The 16,030-nt window shown below is 48.1% G+C and overlaps 1 protein-coding gene and 1 pseudogene across 1 annotated transcript in view; one reads left to right on the plus strand and one right to left on the minus strand.

The window, feature by feature from the left end:
- The window catches only part of Pcsk6 (proprotein convertase subtilisin/kexin type 6), a 188,653-nt gene that overhangs the window by 158,678 nt on the left and 13,945 nt on the right, over nucleotides 1-16,030 (minus strand). The window lies entirely within an intron of this gene.
- On the plus strand, nucleotides 8,403-8,697 carry LOC116891998 (annotated as a pseudogene).

The following is a 16,030-nucleotide window of genomic DNA, read 5'->3' on the forward strand; positions in this document are numbered from 1 at the left end:
CCAAGGCCTGACCATGCCCTGCCTTCTGCAGGCTCTCAGTGGTTCTTCCTAATGTTGCCACCTTTTAATACACTTCCTCATGCTATGGAGACCCCACCCCATCATAAAATTATTTCGTTCCTACTGCAGAACTGTAACTTTGCTGTTACAAATATAATATAGATATCTGATAAGCAGGATATATAATATGTGACCCCAAATCCGGTCACCACGTATAAGTTGAGAACCATTGCCTTAGATGGACTGCAGTATCTCAGAAAACAGCCTGGCCATGCTGAAGCCTCCAGAGCTCCCTGCAGAGAGTCAGGGCAGACAGGCTCTTTTCAAAGATGCACTCATTCTGTTATGTTTTTCCCTGATGCCAATGAAAGACACAGATTTTGAGAAACATCATTGGGTCCTCAGGAGCAGGTCTAATTACTTGTTACACTACTCTGTAACTGCACCCCTAAATGTGGGCTAAATTTAGTAGCTTTTGGTCTGTCTCTGTCAGCTTCTACATAAGCCCTCCATATCTGCCTCACTTGAAAGAAAGCGACCCCCAGCCCATTGCGTTTGACCACCCGGCATCGTCTGCTTGTCTTCTCCACCAGAGCTGAATGTGCCTGAAGGTTAATGCAGAGTAGCACCCCACCATTCTGCAGAGCTGAGGACAACAGTGTGTGGCGCCTCTCCTCTCGGCTGATAGGGAGGCTTTCCGAGACCAGGATCAGATGAGGAAATGAAAACACAGCTTGTTTGACAGGCAATCGCAGCCCTAGAGCATCTGGAAATCACAGGCTGCAGTGGCCAGGAAGTCAGGAGGGAGGGAGTGGGACCCCCACCCCCTCCCCTACACAGGTCAGCTTCTTATGCTTCCTGACACAGCCAGCCAAGACGGTTGGCTGTCCTTCAATGTCACAGCCTCCTCCCAACACCTGCCATGTGTCCCTGACACCACAGCCAACTGTTTCTCACTCTGTGCACCAGACCTTTTCAGACTACTTCTTCCTGAGTCTCATGGTTCCTCCTCCTCCTCCTCCTCCTCCTCCCTCCTCCTCCTCCTCTCCTCCTCCCTCCTCCTCCTCCTCCTCCTCCTCCTCCTCTTCTTCCTCCTCCTTCCTCCTCCTCCTCCTCTTCCCCTCCTCCTCCTCCTCCTCCGCCTCCTCCTCCTCCTCCTCCTTCTCCTCCTCCTTCCTCCTCCCTCCTCCTCCCTAAGCCCCTGGGAACCATATTAAAGGAAAAAAAAAAAAAAAGTCCTTAAACAAATAAACTTCTCACTCCCCTTCCTATTCCCCTGTGCCCTCTTAGCTGCTTGAGAACCCTTTCTAAAAAGTAGTGTGTGATCTGTCTTCTCAGCCCTGTTACCCTAGCTTAAGATACTCTCGCTCTCCCTTGCACTCTCAGAAGCCACCACGCAGTTGGCTCTGATACAGGAGCCAACACGCAGTCATCATGGCTCACCCTGAGGATCCACTTCCTAAGTCACACATTTTCGCTCTTCCCTTCTGGTTGACTGCCACAACTCATGGACTCACTTTCCTCCTCAGCCACCTTCCTGCCACTGGTGTGGGCTCTGATAGCCAGGTAAATGACTATTCTGATTCCCTGATTCTTTCTCTGACCCCTCATGGCAGCAGCCATGAACACAGCCCCAAACAGGCCCCACACCAGTGCCCCTCCATCACCACAACTCATCACGACCTTGATCACCCCTGGTTCCATTGTGATCTGGTTCTCCAATCCTGTAGGCAGCTATGTCAACCACGCTCTCTTAGAAGCCAAATGGCCTGACTTCTCTCTGTGAGAATTCTGCTCTCACGGTCCTCACACAGCCAAGGGTGTCCTTGCTACATGTCCAGTCACATTATCATCTTCGCCTTTTAAAACTCACCATACAAGTATGACCCTGCCCTATAGCCCACGTCTACCCAAGTCCAATCACTTGGCGTTCTCCCTGAAGATGCTTCCCCTGAACCTCAGGAGATAACTCTCTCCCTTCCCTGGGGAGTCCAGGCCCGGTCCACTCCTCGTCTTCTCCCTGGTCTTCTCTGCAGAGGTTAAACTATGCCCTGGCATTCCCTCAACGGTGTTCATGTTCCTCTCTAAGCTCAGGCCTTCTTGGCCTCACGGATCTAAAGCCTACTCACCTACTAGGTCTTCTGACATCAGAGGCCACACACGCCTGGTCTCAAGCCAGGTCACAGAGACACAGGTCACTGAGGTAGACAAGTATGAGTCAAACTGCCAAGAGGCATGCTCCAGTAGATGTAACTCTACCCAACAAGAGGACAGCATTCTTCTCCAGAGACCGATGAAGTCTCTAAAATACATCTCTTCAGTATCAAAGAATTCATTTCCAAGACAATATCTGATTTGACAACAACCGTTAGATATTGATAACAGGAAGGGATGAAACGTCCCACACATGTGAAAATACATTGGCATACATGCTTGACCCATGTGGACATCAGATGTGCATAATGCAATGACGTGGAAATCCTGACGGGAGAACTTATGGGCATCACTGACTATGACACCGGAAGGGGCGCTGCAGCCCCTCCCACACCGGTTCACGGTACCAAGCATCCAGCCTCAAGGATATTTTTAAGTTCAAGAAAACAGACAGGAAGAGAGTTAAAGTTAGAAGAACTCTGTAAAGTAGAAAATAAATTAGTAACAGAAGAAAGTTAAGCAGCTGGAAAGACTTCTTTCAAGACCCAGCAGGAGCGATAAATCTACCTCAGTACAGACACCGAGAAAATAAAATCACTCGGAGAAGTGGAATTACAAATGAAAAGGAAGATGCAGCCGCAGATAGAGCTGAGGATTAACGGATAAGGCGAGACACTCACCGGGACGTTAAGCTAATACATTTGAAAACTTAAGGCAACAAGAGCGAATGACTAGAAAATTATGATTTATGAAACTATCCAAAAAGGAATAGTCGGACCTTCTGGTAGAGCCCCTGAAGCAGCGGGAAGCCACCCATCTCTCACATAGAACCCACATGGTCAGATCTAAGAGTGAGTGCTACAGAGCGTTAAGGAACAGACCATTTCAGTCTTGCACAAACTGGCCCAGAAAGCAGAAAGAGTAAAATTTTATGAGCCGGGATAATATTAGAGTCAGACAAGAGCTGTGTCGGAAGGCTTTGGCCATGAGTGTAGACTCTGAACTCCCAACCAGCTTAGAAAACCAGATTCAGTGGTGAGTAGGAACCATGAACCGCCGGGACCACGGCGGATTTAGTCCATAAACGCAAGAGCGTTTAAAAGTCAGTACATTTAACTCTTTCTAATTGAAAGTGTTTTTTAAATTCAAAATCTCCATGATTAAAAATTCTTAAAATTTAAAGGGCCAGGAAGCTACTTTTGCAGTATTGAAGACTGCGGACTCACAGCTGAGAAAGGGACACAGGCTTCTGTGACAACTCTACCCCACCCCTGAACACACACCCTGTCCCCAAAAGGTAACAGCCTAGACAGGAAGCCAGCAAAGAGAACTCTTAAAACCTGTGAAAAGAACGCTGAAATGTGGGCTGGAGAGATGGCCCTGATGGCCCAGCAGTTAAGAGCACTGGGTGCTATTCCAGAAGACCCAAGTTCAATCCCAGCTCCCACATGGTAACTCACAACCATCTGTAACTCAGCTCCAAGCGATTTGACTCCCCCTTTCCCTTCTCTCACAGGCATACACACAGGCACACACACACATACACACACACACACACACACACACACACACATATGCATACATGCAGGCAAACCACCAATGCTCATAAAATTACTTAACAACAACAACAACAACAACAAAAGCATGCTGAAGTGTAGCTCTCCAGAATTGATGGCTTCCAGAGGGGCCATCTGGGAGGTGAAGAACTCAGTTTTCTTTCAGGGGCTGATCACTGGGAGTCTGACCATGTTCCAGTGAGTATATGGGCAGCATACAACACAAATTGGAGTTGTAGGGTTTTTTCTTCTTTTCAGGGAGGCAGGAGGGAAGGAGGACCTGAGAGGACTGGGAAATGGGTCTGATCGGGGTACATGATACAGAACTCCCCAAAAAACAATTTAAAACATGGTTACATGCACCTGCTGCTCCTCCACAGGACCCGGGTTCAATGCCCAGCACCCACACAGCAGCTCAAAACTATCTGTAACTCCTGTTTGGGGGATCCAACACCCTCACACAGATATACATTCAGGCAAAACACCATGCCCTATAAAATAAAAATAAACAAGTGTTAAAAACTCAAAACTATTAAAAAATGTCGGGGGGAAAATGCTTAAATTTGGTAAAAGAAAGGAACTCTTTCAGCCAGTTATAAGATGATCTACTAAAAAAACCAGCAGACAGCTCACCTGTGATCCTAACGCATGGGAGATAGAAGCAGAAAGATCAGGAATTCCAAGCATTCTGAGCTACACGTGTGTTCTATGCTAGCCCTGGCTTCCTCTGACTCAGAAGAAGATAAAACAAACCCCACACCAACAACAAACAGAAAACATTGCTCTTCTGGGGGGAGGCATATTTGAAATGGCCCCTTCAAAATTACAAAGTTAAGAACTCTCACTGGCAGGCTGGAGAGATGGCTCAGGGGTGATGAGCACTGACTGCCCTTCCAGAGGTCCTGAGTTCAATTCCCAGCAACCACATGGTGGCTCACAACCATCTGTAATGGGATCTGATGCCCTCTTCTGGTGTGTCTGAAGACAGCTACAGTGTACTTGTATATAATAAATAAATAAATCTTTCTTTAAAAAGAACTCTCACTGGCAATTGGACAGGGTGCACATAAATGCCTGTTAGCCAGCACTCTGAGCCTGAGGTGAGATACCAAGGCCAACCTGGGAGCACATAGGGAGACTCTGCCTCCAAAACCAGAGCCTCAGTGAAAGGAGAAACTGCTCAAGTGGCGACTCTGAGAGAGACGTACGTTCCTACGAGGGGAAAGAAATCAAATCAAATCCTTTTCTGCAGTGAACACAAAAACAAATTTGAGTAAATGGAGACCTAGGTGTGACACGTAAAAGGGAAGCCTATAGACAGACGCCTGTGAGTGGGCTGGAGGCCTCGTGCACCCCTCAATCCACTCCCCACTCTCACCTTGCACTGAGTGGGCTGGAGGCCTCTGGTGCACCCCTCAATCCACTCTCTACTCTCACCCCGCACTCTATGCACGCTAACGTTTTGGGTTTTTTTCTTTTTGGTTTGGTGTTTTGTTTTATTTGTTTGCTTGCTTTTGGGTTTTGTAACGTTGACTCAGTGTAGAGTCACTGGCAAGACGGGACATCAGTTAAGGGGCTGCCTCCATCAGACCGGCCTGTGGACAAGTCTGCAGGACACTTTCTTGATTTGTGATTGGTGGGAGGGCCCAGGCCATGGTAGATGTGCTGACCCCTGGGGGGTTCTAGGGTGTACAAGGAAACAGGCTGAGTAAGGCATGGGAACAAGCCAGTCAGCACAGGCCCAGTCTCACCTCTGGGTTCCTGCCTTGAGCTCCTGCCCTGACTTTCCTTGATGGACTGTAAGCTGTAGGATGAAATAAACCCTTTCTCCCACAAGTTGCTTTTGGTCATGGTGTTTCTCATAGCGATAGGGAACCAAACTAGGACAGAAAGTGGTACCAGAGAGTGGGGTAGTGCTGACCGTGTTGTTTTGGGGGAGACTGTGGAAGGAATTTAGAACTGTAGTCTAGAAAAAAACCATTAAATGCGGAAAGCTATTATAATGGGTGCAGTGGAGACGAGACCCCTGTAGATTACAGATGCCAGGACCATGGGCTGACGGGGTGAGTGTAATGTGGAGCTGGCGTGTGCCTAGGAGTTAAGCTGTGCATACTGAGGGTAGCAGAGCTGAAGCCTCGGATCTGCCCAGCCTTTGGAAGCAGAGGATTGTGAGTCCCAGATGTCGGACAACGAATATTTTATGCTGCTAAATTTTGGGGTTCACTTTGATTCAACTATCACTGTGCCCTGGTTCTTCCCTCTGGGAAAAAAAAAGCTGTAACTTGCTTTTTATTTTATAGAAGGAAGCCCATAGTTGAGAGACTTTAGATTTTAAAGAGATATTAGATATTTTAAAGAGGCTTTGAACTTAAAAAAAGGATATTTGAATCTTTTAAAGACTCCGGAGCTTTTAAAGCTGTACTACATTTTATAGTGTGATATTAACGTGAGATCTTCGGGGTAAACAAGAAAGACGAGGTCACGATCTAACAGTGATATATTTGTGTGTCAAGTTGACAGGGGTTTTCTGTGCTGGTTAATTTTTTTTTTAATCAATTTGATACAGGTTACAGTCATCTGGGAAGGACTGTCAACTGAGGAAAACTGCCTTCAATAGACTGGAATATGTTAGTGGGGCACTTTCTGGATTAATGATTGATGTGAGAGGGCCCAGGCTAGTGTGTGTGTACGAGTGTCACTCCTGGCAAGGCTCTTAAGTTACACTTAAGAAGCAAACTGAGAAAGCAGAAACAGTGTTCCTCCATGGCACTTGCTTCCGTTCCTGCCTGGAGTTCCTACCCTCGCTTCCCTTCATGATGGACTGTTAGCTGAAATAAACCTTTTCTTCCCCAAGTTGTTTTTGGTCATGGTTTTCCTCACAGCAACAGAGAACCAGACGAGGACACTCCTCAGGGATGGGAACCACGTTGGTGGCTCCTCTGCCCTCCAGCAGAAGGTGAGCTCAGTGAGCCCAGAGGCATACGAGGAGGAAGGCAAGGCTGGGATTTCCCGCTCCCCTGGCCTCTGCCTTACAGACCTGCTTCAACATGGCTTCCTCTCTCAGAGCCCTGCTCCCTCAAAAGTGCTGTCTACCTTCTCCTTCCTTCTGGCTCCCACCAACAGCCCCTCTTTACTTTCTTCAGGGCCAAGGAATAGAAAGAACCTATGTGCTAGCAGTGTTAACAGTCCCTGTGTTCTGAGCTCTCTTTTCACCTTTGGGAAAGGTCTGCTAACCTTCCTCAAAAGCACTCCAGTAGAACATATGCCATCTTTCCAATCGAGATACACGCTGACGTAACTGTTGCTGAAAGTAAACTGAAGACAAATAGGTCCCCACAGTGGGTTTCACGTACTCCAGAAGCCTGAGGTAAATACCTGGCTGGGTATAGTAAGGGCCTCCAAAGCCATTTTGGATTACATGCAAACCCACAGTGTTCCTGGTCATACAAGACGACACACGTGCTCACATGGAATGAGATGCCCAGTTGCAGGACACAGCATAGCAATGATAGTGACGGCCATGGCTGAAAGGTCAGGTAGACTCTCTTGGTGACACCAGAGAACATCTATAAAGGGGAACATGTTCAAAGCTAAGAACACGCAAGGAGATTCTGAGAGCCCCACAGTGGCCCCAGCGCATGATGTACACTTCCCGAGTCAAGAAGTCACTGAAATGGCAAGTTTCCATAGGTGTCTCAAGGTAAGGAAGGTGAGGGAGAGCGGGCTGGGGACATACTGCAGACACTGGCTGTGGCAACCATCTCTGGCCTGTTCTTCAGATGACCTCTCACTAACTAACCACAGGTAACAAAACAGCCTTCTCCACAAAGCACCTTCCCACAGCCACGGCTGGGGCGGCTGCCTCCCACGGCTGAGACTCATCTCTCAGGACTCGCCCATCTCTTTCCTGCCTAAGCCCATATGACAGATCAGGTCCCCAGGTACAGAGACAAAGCTTCGTGCATAGGAGTCTGGGAAGTGGGGGAGACTGTTTTTTTTTTTTTCTTTTCAACATGAGTATCATCGATATTAATAGGGCCTCATGCCAGCCAGCAGGCAGATGTGGCCGTCCTCCTCACGTGTGGCCACTGAAGCACATGGAGGTGTACAGCGTCTACAAGATCAGCCAGCCTAAGCCTAGAAGGAATAAAAAGCAGTATCGGTGGCCAAGATGCTGGAAGCCCAAACGCCCCATGATGCTCAGAGCATCCAGCCACGGCACAACTTACATCCATTCTAAAGCCATGAGCTGGAGCAGTACCCAGGGTCTCTGACGGAGCAGCGGAGCCCGAGGAGTTTTATTTCTAGCACTGTCCTAAATGCTGCTGCTGCTGCTGGTCTGGTGGGAACATGGAGAAATGGGAGTCGTGGAGAGATTCACCAATAGGCCATCTGTTATGTCGCCCTGCCCTATGTTCCCATGAGAAGATGGGAGGCTGCCCCCTCCCCCACAGACTTAGGTAAGTGCCCTGGAGAGGGGAAGCAGATATCCAAGGGGTGTTTCAGCAATATTAGAGCCCCCACATTCCGTGGGTACCACGGAACTCTGAAGGGCAGAGGCCAGCGGCAAAGGAACCTGAATGGCTGCCCTACACACAGGAGTTCGGTGCTGCTCACGGCCCCTGACTTACAGGACTGGAATAAGGCTCAGGGATGAAAAAGAAAGGCAACCTTTTTCCTCCTTGGGCATCTGAAGGCAAGATGGGTCACTAGCAGCTCTATTGGAGTCACCCAAGGAAGTTCGGCCAGGGTTCTCGCTCTTGCCGTGTCTGCTCTAACCGCCACGGTCTGATCCGTAAATACGGGCTGAACATGTGCCGACAGTGCTTCTGTCAGTACTCGAAGGACATAGGCTTCATTAAGTTGGACTAAGCAACCTGAATGGATGATTCAACTGTCTACCCAGTGAAACCAGCTGTCTACCCTGTGATACCAAGCATGCTAGTCTTTGTGTACACAGAATAAAAAACTGAAGGCCAAAAAAAAAGACAGGCAGATCAGAGAGATGCTACTTGGCACTATTGCCTCGGTTCCCTTATCTGTTACATGGAGGTGGGAAGAAGTGTTGGTGGCTCTGGAGCCATTCCTCACAGGAAGAGTTCGTCACCCTTGCCTGCCATCGTGTTCGCCTTCAGGATGTCTTTATCTCCTTTTCCTGGAGGTGACTGCCCTCGTCTTCTGGAACTGCTTGCATTTTTTCCCAGGTGGTTTCCCACACTCTACTGTGCTGGACTCCTGATACAGCATCTGCAACAGAGTCTACCCCTCCCTGGACGGGAAGTGAACCCAACGCTTCCTCTTGGGAATTGGGAATGCACAGGACCCTCCCCGCCAACTTTGTTCCCTTTCGGTCTTTCCAATCACTCACGAGACAATGCAGAGGAAACACCACAGACACAAACCCCACCTGTACTTCCAACCCCTTCTTTACCTCCTCTTCTTTTATAAAGGCTGTAGAATTCAAAACTCTTGATTTCCCAGACTCCCCTGGAGCCAGCGTGGCCATACGACAAAGCTGTAACCCCTGCGATGGATACAGGCACAAGTCCCTGGGCAGGGCGACTCTTCTTGATTGAAAAGGAAAAGGCCTTTGCTCTAGTCTCTCATCCCCAAACCCTGCAGCCTGTCTTGCGTGGATATTAGACTTCAAAATGTATGTGTGTTATTAATCCCACACTGCCACGAGGCATTGCCCACGTTAAGAGTGGGTGGGGTGGAAAAATGGAGGTGCCATTTGGTATACACAAAATGAAACAAGATAACCTCCCACAATGTTTAAGTTGTTACCTCTATGTTTTTGCCTCTAAACACAAACCTAATGCCTAGCTACAATTTGTCAGTTCTCTGAAACTAGGGACACATGGTCTATGAACTTGGTTATTATTTCCCAATGATATGCAGACTACCCATGGCCACTGCTGGACGACTGGTTAAATCAAACTGCAGCTAATCTCTCATTGTGCATTCTAGGCCCTTAATGTCAAAAGACAGGTGGTGACCCCAGTACTGCAACACTCCGAACTCTATGCTCTTTCAAAATCGAATGCAGAATCAATCCAGAAAATATGAGGGAGTGGCAGAAGGAAGGAACAAATAAACAGAAGGCATCTATAGCCTCGATGGGGACTGCTTAGGTATCCACAGGGGACAATGCTACTCTCCTTGAGGTCAGTGCAGAGTGAGGCTGTCAGTCAGGAGGACCATGGTTCTATCCACACTAAGAACAAGGCAAGGGCTCCTTTCCTAGAGGACAGCATTCGCCCTCCAGTCTCCCACAGCCAACTCCAGGACTCTGTTTTACAATGGTGACGGCAACCCACAGGCCATCCCCCATCAGCTGTTCTGTAGACTCCAAGGGGTTAACTCAGGCCAACTGGCAGGCCCCATTATTTTATCTTCTCTTAGTTTTAAGAGAGAATGTCTCCTTAGTCCTAAGGAGCGGGGGCCTCTCTTGTATCCATAGGTAGGAACCTTACAAAGCATGCTAGGCAGGCAGAGGGGTGGGGAGGAAGGTCTCACCTGCTGCTAACCAGAGGGCAACAGCCAGGCAAGTCAGTAAGAGCCTGTGGTCAGCTCTGCAGTCAGGGCATGGGCTAGCTCTGTAAGTCACAGTCCATGAGTTCTTTCTTAGTCTGCCATAGCTTTTGCCTGCTCTGTCCCAGCTACAATTTTACTCAAAAAAAAAAAAAAATAGACAAAGACACAACAATATTCCAACGTTCCCTCTACAGTATTGCCAGGGCTGGAGAGGGAAACCATGGTGCTGGACACATTAGGCAGGTGCGCTGCCTCTCTGGTAGCCCCAGCTCTCGGCCTCCCCAGCTTTAAATGCAATGCTTTCCTAGGGCAATTCCAGTATGCCTAACACTGGGCAGACTGGTATGTCAAACTAGGTGGACTGGTATGTCTGGCTCCACTGACAGAGATAACCATTTCAATGTTGATGATGATGATGATGGTGGTGGTGGTGGTGATGGTGATGGTGGTGATGATGATGATGATGGTGGTGGTGGTGGTGATGGTGATGGTGGTGATGATGATGATGGTGGTGGTGGTGATGGTGATGATGGTGATGATGGTGATGATGGTGGTGGTGGTGGTGGTGATGGTGGTGGTGGTGGTGATGGTGATGGTGATGGTGATGGTGATAATGATACTATTAGCAGCAGAATGGTCACCTGGGGACAGGCACTATACCAAGCATGTACTTACTGGAAGTGTTGCTAACTTCCAGTTTTCAGATGAAAGAATTGAGGTACAGGAAGGGACAGTCACTGTCAGAAGAGCGATTCTTATCACTCATGCCTTCATATATTAGATTTTTAAAAAATTATTACATGATGGCACACGCCTTTAATCCCAGCACTCGGGAGACAGAGGCAAGTGGATCTCTATAGGTTTGAGGCCAGCCTGGACTACATAGAGAGTTCTAGGCTAGCCACAACTACATAGAGAGACTCTGTCTCAAACTAAAACAACACAATAAAATCACATTTATCTGTGCAGTGCCTGCACATGCACAAGAACCTACGTGTGAAAGTCAGAGAACAAATGACTTGAAGAAGTTAGTTCTCTCCTGGAACTTGAATGCAGGTCCCAAGGCTTGGCAGCCAGTGGCTTTACTACTAAACCATTTGGCTGGGCCTCCTCATTAAACTTGATTCTGAGAAGTGTCCCCCCTAAATACATGTTCTTCAAACTCTACCTCATTCATCGTCTGACCTCAGCTTGCCTAACACAAGTGGCTGTTTACTTTGTATTAGAGCCTATCAATGCCTTTTGTCAGTGGTCAAAACCCCCTCATTGTGTATGCAGAACAGGAGCCACTCTATTGGCTACTGGGGGAAAAAAAATAGCCGCCGATAGCTATTTGCATATTTTATATTTAATACACTTTACTTTGCAAATGACTCTTAGAGCACATTAAGTAGTTAATTGGCTTTATTTCCTTTTCAACATTTTATTTGTCTCTATAATGTAATTAGTGTAAACTCTGTATTTGTTTTCCCCTTGGGTCAGCCTACCACTTTCTCCTTTTCATTATGAAATATTTTATGCTTCCTTCCAAGTTCTCTCCTCACCGAGTCCTGATTTTAATTCGCTTTCCTGGTACAAAGTGTTCTAAAAGATGATTTTATTTCAGGGGGAAAAATAATGCCTCATCTTGCCTTCGGTGCGGAGTCTCTTCCCATTTTACCGCGTTCCCTAGTTTAGTTTAACGTCCCTTCATTTCTATTATGTGTTATGTGTTCCAACTTTTATATCCCTCCGGCGTTCGTTCTAATAGAATTAGGAGAATCTATAAATAAAAGCGGCTCCTTAGAATAATGCTTTCATTCTTCTCCTGTGTCCCCGCCCCCACTTCGGAATTTACCAGCAGACCCTCGCTGGCAGAGGCTCTGCCCAAGAGGACTAGAGTTGTCTTTGCTGCATCTGGTCTGGGGCGCCCCTGGGGAAACTGGCAGGGGTCCAAATTAGGACTCCCATTCAGGACTCGGGCTGCACGGAGGCGCGGCGGCGGCTGCTGGTCCTGCCCCTTGATTTCAAAAGAATCGAGGGAGGCTGAGAAGTCTTCAGGAAGTCACTAAGTCAGATCCTGGAATTAGTGAAAACATGGCAGGGCGGGCGGAGAAGATAATTAGCAGAGAAGGAGCCAAACTGACACTGCCAGGGGTGTCTGCGGCAGGCTTATCGCTCTCTGACGGCAAGTTCCTATAACTGTGCTACTGGGCTCATTTACATTTCCCGAGACTGCGCCAAGTGAGGGCCTCCAGGAGCTACGCTTGGCTTGTCCCTTCGGGTGCCAAAGTGGCCTATACCCTACAGAAGTAAGTGTCCCAAAGTCAGATTCCACTGCTACTGCCTCGATGACATCACTGGCTCTATTAAATCCCTAGAAGGCTTCTAATCTTCCTCCGTAAACATAACTTCACAATTAGGACAGCACCGGCTTCCTCCTCAGGGGGCCCCATCCCGCCACACCCTAACTATCTTTTTCTCCTAACATCTTATTATGAAAATTTGCAAACGCAGAGCAAAGTTTTGAGAGATAACTGTGCAGAGAACGCCCCCGCCCCCACCACACCATTCTACCACTAAAGTCCCCTCAGGGTTCTCTCCTGAATCCACCCCACCATTAGCACACTTATCCTTGGTGTGCTCACTCTAAAGTAAACTGCCATTATCAGTACACTTCCCCCTTAAACACTTCCACATACACATCCTTATCAAGAGTTCAATATTTACTTAGGGCTTTTTCTTCTCACAGGCAAAATTCACCTGTGAGGAACTGAGCAAATGCGTGTGAGATTGACACATTCTATATCTGTGCTCTGAAAACTGCCAAGAGTTTACCCCCACCAAGACATCACCCGGGAGTATCTGAGCCTTCCCATCCACCCCCAACCCTAAGGCAGAGTCCCTCCTCTCTGTTAGTTTTGCCTATTCGAGAGCTTTCTACAAAGGGAATCATCTAGTTGTGGTACAAGGCCTCTTTGACTCAGTGTGATGTTTGCGAGGTCTTTCCTGTTATGCTCACCCATTGTCCGTTCCTTTATACTTGTTCTACATCCCATTTCTCTCTGTCTACTTGCCATGGATGGTGCCAGCAAATTCACATCTGGGATAAAAGTTAAATGGCCCAGGAAACCCGTAATCCTCTAGAGGAAGGGTAAAAAACAGTACCCCAACATGCTGAGAACCTAGCATTGCCAGAGGTAGATTGGTGACCCACTCTGACCAGCTTCCTAGGCTGTCTTCTCTCAGGTGGGAAAAGCACAGCACTACTCCCCTGGTCGCTAGGAAGGCCTGGTCATGTCCTTCATATGCTGATGTAGCCTCTGTTGCTATGAGAGGCTGGTGTGGAAATTACCCTGGGATCAAGGCTAACACACCTCCATGAAAGGGCTCAGGACAAAGACAGGGCATTTAAAATGGAATAGGTAGGTTTGGCAGAGGAGTGTACTCCTGTTAGCTCTGTCCATTGTGCCTAACGACCCATATGGCATCAGCTTCATGCCCACGATGCATGCAGCAACATGGCCCGGCCTCAAGACTCGCAACCTAATTCATGCAGCCTGACAGAGTGATTCAAATAAAACAAACAAGGCGGCTGGGGGTGGGAGGAAGGTTGGCAGCAGCAGGCAGACAGGCGGGGCTCCTCAGCCTCTCGGTGGTGGGAGGGGGTTGGGGGGGGGAGTCTCCCAGCCACAGGAAATCTGGACAGAGTGCTCAGAGTTCAGGATGGCTCTTAAGGATGCCGTGAGGCTGTCTGGCATGGAGAGAGGCCAGGGGCTGACACAGCCATTGGCACAGATGAAGTACAAAGGCACGTAAGTGACTAACTTCAGGAAACAGTTGCTGGAAAGTAAGACCGGCTTTGAGCCATTGGCTTTAGGATAGGATTTTCAATAGCCCTTCCCAGCTGAACTTCTGACACAAGAAGAAGCAGAAAACCCAGCCGGGGCTTCTTGATCAGGAAGGGTCCATGCTCAGGACTTAAGAACAGCAGGGCATAACAACGGTGTGGTTTTGTGACACACACCCCCCGCCCCCCTAGCTCCCCAGCAGAAGCGACACAGTGACTTCAGGGTGTTCGTATCTACTCTAAAAACTCACCTGGATTTGAAGTCGATTTCCCAGGGGACAGAATCGGTTTGGTTTTCTGAGGCTCCTGTCATGACCAGCTATCAAAAAGTAGAGAGCTACATCCCTAAGAAGTGGGGTGGGAGTCGGTGCTTAGAAAGTTACGACAGCGTTGTGTACAAGGACACAAGCCTTTCTGGAAGGAGAGAGCAGTCATTCCCAAGCAGGCTGGTGGTGTGGCTGAATGTCAGGGAGCTTGCCTAGACTGTATGAGGTGAGGTCCTGGACTCCACCCACAGCACTGCCAAAGAAAAACAATGGTTTAAACGAGGGGCTGAGGGGGTCTTGAACTGGCCGAGTCACGGGGCAGAACCTAGCTTAAGCCACTGAAATGAACCCAGCTTTCTTGTTTGGGCTAATAGTATCACATTCCTACCAATGACACATTAGAGGCTGTAAAGAGAGTGTGTTAATGAGCTCTTGACAGCAAGACAGAAATAGTTTCTTTTCTATTCCAGAAAAACCGGGCTTTATCATGAGGAACATAAATTGAGGGTTTTGTTTAACTTTAAAAAAAAAAAATCAACAGCCTAAGATGGAGATGTGTGTGAGACCAAAAACTGTTCTCAGACAGACACACCTAAATAAACTCCAACTGAGACGCAGGCAGGGATCCAAGGACGTGGGGTCTGACAGGCAGGGAACCACAGGCCTCTTCTGTGACCCTCAGAGAGGACATGCATAAAGCTAAAACTGTCATAGGAGGGGGACTGCTGGGATGCACGGCCTGCCTGCCCCAGTTCATCTCTGTAGCTCAGAACCAGTGAGGCACCATGCCAGGCTTGGATACACTGCACAACTTTACTGAATAAAAGCAGCAGCTAATAAATACCCCTGCTGTCTAAGGCCATCATAGGTGCAGCAAAGTCTCCACAGATCTATCTATGGATCTATCTAGGTGTCTGTCTCTCTGTCTGTCTATCCATCTATCTATTTATCCATCCATCCATCCATCATCCATCTTCCTTCCTCCCTCTTTCTTTCCTTCCTTTCTTTCTAGTTGAGACAGGGTCTCACTGGGCAGTCCTGGCTAACTGGCCTGGATTTCACTGGGTGGACTAAGTTCATAGAGATCCATTTGCCTCTGACTCCTACTAGGATTAAAGTTACACACTCCATACCAGCTGTCAGAACTTTAAAGATGTGTGTGTGTGTGTGTGTGTGTGTGTGTGTGTGTGTGTGTGTGTGTGTGTGTTGGGGATGAGTTCATGGAGGCCAAAATCAGGTGTCAGATCCCTTAGAGCTAAAATTACAGGTGTTCACAGGATGACTGGCTGGATGATTGGCTAGTGTACACAGGTACTGGGATCTGAACTCTGGTCCTCATAATTGCACAGTAAGTACAAATTATTTTATTTTATATGCATGAGTGTTTTGCCTGTATGTACGACTGTACATACCACTGTGTCCCTGGTCCCTGTGGAGGCTAGAAAAGGGCACTGGATTCCATGGCACTGGAGTTATAGATAATTGTGAGCTGTCACGTGGGTGCTAGGAATTGAACCCAATTCCTCTAGAAGAGTAGCCAGTGCTCTGAATTTTTGAGCCATCTCTCCAACCTCCACTAAACCCTTATCCCCCTCCAGAACTTTTCTTTCTCCAACCTTGCTCTAACCTAGCTGATCTTTCCCTCTTATCCCTCCCATAGCCCATTCCCCACCTACTCTGCTCTGTGC

The sequence above is a fragment of the Rattus rattus genome, chromosome 2, assembly GCF_011064425.1.
Source record: "Rattus rattus isolate New Zealand chromosome 2, Rrattus_CSIRO_v1, whole genome shotgun sequence".
Taxonomy (NCBI): Eukaryota; Metazoa; Chordata; class Mammalia; order Rodentia; family Muridae; genus Rattus; species Rattus rattus.